The sequence below is a fragment of the Cebus imitator genome, unplaced genomic scaffold (assembly GCF_001604975.1).
Source record: "Cebus imitator isolate Cc_AM_T3 unplaced genomic scaffold, Cebus_imitator-1.0 Scaffold109, whole genome shotgun sequence".
NCBI classification, from domain to species: Eukaryota; Metazoa; Chordata; class Mammalia; order Primates; family Cebidae; genus Cebus; species Cebus imitator.
In genome coordinates, this window is record NW_016107424.1 from 5,186,946 (window position 1) to 5,193,770 (window position 6,825).

General features: G+C 42.4%; 1 protein-coding gene across 4 annotated transcripts in view; it reads left to right on the forward strand.

Moving 5' to 3' along the window:
* INTS8 (integrator complex subunit 8) overlaps positions 1 to 2,013 on the forward strand; it is a 99,326-nt gene extending 97,313 nt beyond the window's left edge. For all 4 annotated transcript variants that reach the window (XR_005201772.1, XR_005201775.1, XR_005201776.1 and 1 more), the window contains one exon: positions 981 to 2,013. The gene's annotated coding sequence lies outside the window, so the exon portion shown is untranslated. The remainder of the gene's footprint in view (positions 1 to 980) is intronic.
* The last annotated feature ends 4,812 nt before the right edge of the window (positions 2,014 to 6,825 follow it).

A 6,825-nucleotide genomic window follows, 5' to 3' on the forward strand; every position in this document is an offset into this window, starting at 1 on the left:
AAAAAAAAAAAAAAAAACTACAAATAATAAAATTGGAAGACAAATCATTAAACAGTGTATATCAACATAGAAGTTTCTGTAATAAAAAGTAACACTACTACAGTAAGCTAAGGATTTTAGTCCCCTTGTTTTTACCTATTCCAGTCTGCCTCGTGAGAGCTGCAGAGGTATTTACAAATATCTTTGCATTAACCTGAAATCTGCAAGGTAGTCTAACATACGTAATGGAATTCATACTATAACACATGTATTGCTATGGAATACAACTGGAGTCCACATTTCTTAGACTAGCATATTTACCTCCTAATATAACAATTGCAAATAGAAATTAAGTTCTGCCAAAGTTGACAGTAAGATATACAAAACTTTGGGTCCAAAATGAAGTATTTTTGTGTAACAATCAGGTCGTTGAATTACTAATGTGTATTGGCAATGGCATCCCCCAAAATTGGCTTTAAAATAGAAAATTCAACCACAAAAAAACTCAGAAAAAATTTAGTGCATCAACACTATAGAGTGTATAGAAAATGTCAAAGAAATGTACAAATTCTATTATAAACAGGGCAGACATTTTAGTTGGAACACAGAACTAATGTCATCTTGCCCTTTGTCAAATCCTCCCCTAAATGTTATGACCATGTGCATTCATGTTTTACCAACCCCATTTTATGACAAGATATACAAGTGATAATTCTTTAGTTTGCTTTAAGAATATAAAATACATCAATCTCTTCATGTTTGCTTCTTACGCGTGAGAATATGAGTGAAAGCCGCTTTCTGCTCATGGTCCCTCGGGTATTTCTACACATCTCGGGGGGCTGTGAATTGCTGTTCTGCAGCACATGTTGCCAAGTGTCTGTTCAAGTTTTTTTTTTTTTTTTTTTTTTTGATCAGCGAAACTTTATAAGTTGTTTCTTAGTTCCAAGATTTTCTAACTTGCTCTGGATTTCTGAGTAAATATTTGTAATTTTTTTTTCCAGAGTGAAATTCTGCCTGACTTTTAAAACAACTTCAAGTGTGCCGACCTGACCAATCTGACTCCCTTCCTGATAAGTGCCATGGATGCAGTCCGGGTGCACCAGAGACGCAAAGCCAGCCTCAAAGAATGATTCAAATCTAAACACAGAGGAGCATTTTGCGTCCCCTAGGGCCCAGGCTTGGTTTGAAGCAGAGAACCCTGGGGCCTGCACTTCCCAGGGTTTCCAGACATGATGGCGCAGAGTAGGCCCTGGGAGACTGGCCAAGAAATAAGCTTCTGGGGAAGCCATCACTTCAGACTCTGTTAATGTTATTTCAGAGGCTGGGATGATCACAGACACTCCTGGTCAACACTTTAATTACTAATCCAGTTTTCACCGTTGCAGACTTCTCTAGAGGCTATTTTTAGCCTGTGAGATAGCTATATCATTTCATTGATTTTTTTATGTTATGACATACTCTTGAATACAGTTGTCCAACTTTTGACAGGAATAATTTTATCCTTGTATTTCCACATTAGAGAGCACCCCATATGGGGATACATAAGCCAGAGTGTGTTCTATCTGTATCCCCATGTTCCCCCAAACTGGAAAACTCCCATCCTTTGCTTCCTCCTTCTTTTGCCCTCATCCCCTGCACCCCAGTCACACTCGTCAATTCTGTGTTCACAGTATCTCCAACATCCTTCTCTTTCCAACCCATTCCCTGTATTTTACCCTTGGGAGGTGTTTAGTAAATGCTGACCAACTGATACAATTCATTTCCCTTTTTATTCCTTGCATTTGGATATGACACTAGTTTTAACGTAGTTGAGTGTTAAGTTTTATTTAAAACCTATACGCCAGGGTGTGTTGAAGCAACGGGACACATTCTTTTTAGCCAGATAATTCAATGCCAAAAAAAAAAAAACTTGAAAAACTTAAGCTTTATTCTTGTTACAGAGGAAGCGAATCCCTCACTTCTTTTAGGACTATCTTTTGAAATACATGTATTTCCAACTTAAAGAACTTAGAAATAAAATTTTACCCCAACAGATGACTAGATGAGCCAGTGTAATTATTTGAAAGTATTTTTAAGTGGTTATTACGTTGTTGTTTTTTTTTTTTTTTAAGATAGGGTCTTGCTCTGTCACCCACGTTGAAGTGCAGAGGCAGAATCACAGCTCACTTCAGCCTTGATCTCCCAAGCTCAAGCAGTCCTCCCAAGTAGCTGGGAGTACAGGTGTGAGCCCCTGTGCCTGTGATTACTTCACTTTTTAACTGAGTGTGCCCCATAATGACTGGTTCTTGTCTATTTTTTATTTATTTATTTTTCTTTTTATCAGGCAGCCACCTGAGCCAGAGTAGACTCAGAGAGCCTCCTGGTTCTTGTTTATTCTCAATTAAGAAGTCACACTCCAGCCTGGCGACAGAGCAAGACTCTGTCTAAAAAAAAAAAAAAAAAAAATCAAACAGTTTCGAACGTCATATATTTTGTGCAGTTCCCATGATTTGCTCTGTCATTTTCAGAGCTACCAGGAATACATAGCGTTGAGTCTGCCCACTTGCTTTTGGCTGCACTTACTCCATCCCTGGGACAGAGAGGATGCTCTAAGCCCTCTAGAGTGATATCTACTCCTCCCAGGCCACACTGGAACCCCCTGGTGGAGTGAGGGCACTATCCTGTCTCCTGGAAACAGGCCAGCATCCTCATCTGCAGGATATGCTGAGTGCATGCAGCAGGAGAGCCCTGATGTTCTCAGCACTGACCTGAAAGGGATTCCAGGTGCTCTGTATTGTCTTGAATTGTCATCCACGGTCAACATTGCAAACCAAGCAAGTTAGCAACAAGGTATAAAGCATTGCAGTGACAAATTAAGATATCCACACTTGGACCTAAATGTTAGGTCACAAAATTTCTGAAGTGGAGCAGATTCAGGAAGGCTCTGTGGGATTTTTTCTGTTTTTGTTTTAAATATAATTTCCTATAGTGTTTTCACTTTGGCAGGTCACACTTCATGTTTAAAATACTCTTAGAGAATGGGACCTCCAAAAGAAAATGTTAAAAGGGGCTGGGTGCAGTGGCTCACACCTGTAATCCTAGCACTTTGGGAGGCCAATGCGGGCGGATCATGAGGTCAGGAGATCGAGACCATCCTGGCCAACATGGTGAAACCCCATCGCTACTAAAATACAAAAAATCTAGCTGGGTGTGGTGGTGCACACCTGTAGTCCCAACTACTCAGGAGGCTGAGGCAGGGGAATCACTTGAACCTGGAAGGCAGAGATTGCAGTGAGCCGAGATCATGCCAACTGCACTCCAGCCTGGGTGACAGTGAGACTCTCGCAAAAAAAAAAAAAAAAAGACAAAAGAACCATTGGGATAGAACTCAAGGTAATGTCTTGAATCATCTATTAAAATATCCTAACCAGTCTTAGTTTATTCCTGCTCTAAAACACAATACCCTAGACTGGTAATTTATAAATAGAAATATATTTCTCACAGTTCTGGAGGCTGTGAAGTCCGCGGTCAAGGCACAGGCAGATTTCGTGTCTGGCAAAGTCCCACTCCACCTTCAGGATGGCTCCTCTTGCAGTATCCCCACATGGCACAAAGAGGGGAGGGCCAAGCAGTTCTGAAGCCTCTTTTATAAGGACGTTAATCTCATTAGCAAGGGCAGAGCACTTAGGGCCTAATCACTGGAGCAGTGATTGTAGTCCCTGCGTGTCCCTCACCCAGGGTGGTACAGTGACCTCAGTATGTGGTCGAAGGAAACAAGGGGAAGGCTGGGGCTTGAGTCCCCACTGCCTGCCATCATGGCTGCTGTAGCCTGGTGTGGCTGCAGAATGTCTGCCCAGGCATGGGAGCTCCAGGATGCCAATCCGGAGCCCCACTATACTTGACCCTCCACCCCCAGCCCCAGCTTGCTCCTGGAAAGCTACACACTGCTCACAGGCTGTGTTGCCAACCAGCCGCTGTGAGCATCCCGCAGCTGTCCCTCATTTGGGGTTCTGCATTCAGCTGCAGCTGAGCCTCTGTAGAAATGAAAGCCTTGAATTCCCATCTCTGCTCATAGTTTTTAGCTGCCCATTAGGGCCAATCTCCACACTCAAAGCACTCACCTTCATCCTTTCCAGCTCTGGGAACACCTTGCTTAATCTCTTCAATAAGGCTAGAATTAGCCCTAAGAAAATGCTCTTAAATTCCTTTACTGGAAGCCAATGAGACAAACAGCCTACTCACAAGTGACAGAAACCCCAACCCTAACTAGTTTAAAAGGAATTTTATCTCACATAATAGTCCAAGGGTAAAGCTTGATCAGGATATTACATTATGTCACTATGGCAAGTCATCTCTCCTGTCCTTGCACATTGGCTGTGTCTCTGTCAACTTGCCCCACTTGTGGAGCAAGGTAGTTGCCATAGTTCTCGAATCTTCACGTGTTTCTTGACTGAAGTCAAGTGAAGATGAGTCTCAGCCTCCCTCAGCAGTCCCAGAGAGCCTCAGTGCATCTCATTAGCTTTGACTGGGGCACAGTTCTACCCTTGAGCTATCCTGTGGCCCGGGAAATGCATATCTGATTGGCCAGACCTAATTCATATGCTTACTCCTGGAGCTGGGAATAGTTAATGCCATCTGAAACTAATGTGGATTCTGGAGAGAGAAGTAAAACCCTAGAAGAAAATTGGGAAACTATTATCAGAAGGAAAATGGATGCAGAATGTTCACAAATACATCCCCTCTTCACTCAGTGTTTTTCTTAATTACAAATGTATTCTGCCCAGTGCGCTATACAATTCCTTCTCTCCTCTCTTCAAGATCTGTAACACAGTGCTTATCAAACTTTAAATGCAAACAAACCATCCGGAGAATCCTATTAAAAATGCAGATTAACATCCTTCAATAGTGTGATGATGGCTGAACTATGGGCAGAGCAGGTGTCACAGGAGCTCAAATAGGGCTTCTCACTGATTAGCCTCAATTGCCTCCATGAAATAGGAGACAGAAGGCCAGCAATGGTTTAGGGCAATGGTCTCAAAGTGTGTTCCCTGGAATAGTAGTGGCAGTATCACCAGGGAATTTATTAGAAACACGCATTTTCAGGCTCTAGCCTGGATTTACTGAATTAGGAATTTCAGAAATGGGGTCCAGCATCTGTGTTTTAATAAGCCCTCCAGGAAACTGTGCACACTGAAGTTGGAACCAATGGGTTAGGGCCTAGCTACTCATGGATCTTGAGCTAGCAGCATGCGGATCATGCTAGAAAGGCAGAATTTCTGGTCCCATACACAACAGACCTACTGGATTAGAATCTGCTTTTTTTTTTTTTTTTTTTTTTTTTTTTGGATGGAGCCTCACTCTGTTTCCCAGGCTGGAGTGCAGTGGCGTGATCTCGGCTCATTGCAATCTCCGCCTCCCAAGTTAAAGCGATTCTCCTGCCTCAGCCTCCCGAGTAGCTGGGATTACAGGCACCTGCCGCCACGCCTGGCTAATTTTCTGTATTTTTAGTAGACACAGGCTTTTGACATATTTGTCAGACTGTTCTGAGACTCCTGACCTCAGGTGATCCACCCGCCTCAGCCTCCCAAAGTATTGGGATTACAGCCACCGCGTCCAGCTGAATCTGCATTTTTAACAGGATCCCCCAGATAATGTTTGCATTTTAAAGTTTGATAAGCAATGTGTTGGGGATCTTGAAGAGAGAAGGAATTGTAGAGAACTGACCAGTTGTACACAAAAGAATTGCCAAACTGGCACTTGAGCTTGTATGCCCTCCGTATCTCACAGCCCTGATCCCCACAAAAGTCATTTTTTTTCCCCAGTAGCTCTTAGGCAGCTCAAGTGTAGAAACAAACCTTGCATTCCGATTGGCGTCTGGTTGGAGGTTAGCAGAACAGGCATGTCAGAAAGAGAAAAGATTGAAAGTTGACATGTGACCATGAGAATGGCCAAACTGGTGCAGAATGAAGTGTCGCTGGAAAGGAAGCAAGGTGGTCAGGAAGAAAGGTGGTGGCAACCTGAATGTTTCTGGTAACAGGAAGCAGGTAAGGACTGAGAAAAAGCAGAGTAGTGGTCCAAGATTGCTATATAGAGTCTGTGGAACTGTTGATAGGTCCAGAGAAAACTGTCCAACAGAAACTTCTGGATGATAGAAATGTTCTGTCTGCACTGTCCAATATGGTAGCCCTAGCCCCATGTGGCTGTGGAACACTTGAAATATGACTAGTATGAATGAAGAACTGTTGGAAACATTACTAATAGTTCTAAAGGCCAAAGCTATACAAAAAGGTTCTCAGAGAAATGTTGCTCCCTTCTCATCCTCACTAACCTATTCCAATTCATCTTTCTATTCCAACCCTTTTTATCCACCCTCTGTAAGTAACCACTTCTTCATTTCTGGCTTTTTCTTCCTGTATTTCTTATGCATAATGAGCTGATAGTGGTGTGTTTTCTTATATTCCCTTCTTACATGAAGTGTAGCTTACTATAGATTCTCCAAATTTTGCTTTTTTTCACTTGAGTATGTTTAGAAATCAATCTGTTCATAAAGCTCTTCCTTAGTTTTCAAAAAAGCTGCATAGACCTCTATTGTGTGGATGTGTCATAATATATTCAACTAATCTATCCACAGGATTTAGGTTTTTCAATTTACATTTACAGTAGAGAGTGCTTTCAGTGAATAACCTTGTGGTTTGTACAAAATCACAGCAAAGGAGCAAGATAATCTGAGGCCACCTATCAAACTGTGAAACCTTGATGTGCCCATCCCTACAAGGCACCTTCACACATTTGTCTACCCACTTCCGACTCCACACAGTCACTGCCTTGAGACCTGATCAAGCTGCTAGATTCCTGGCAGGTCTTCTC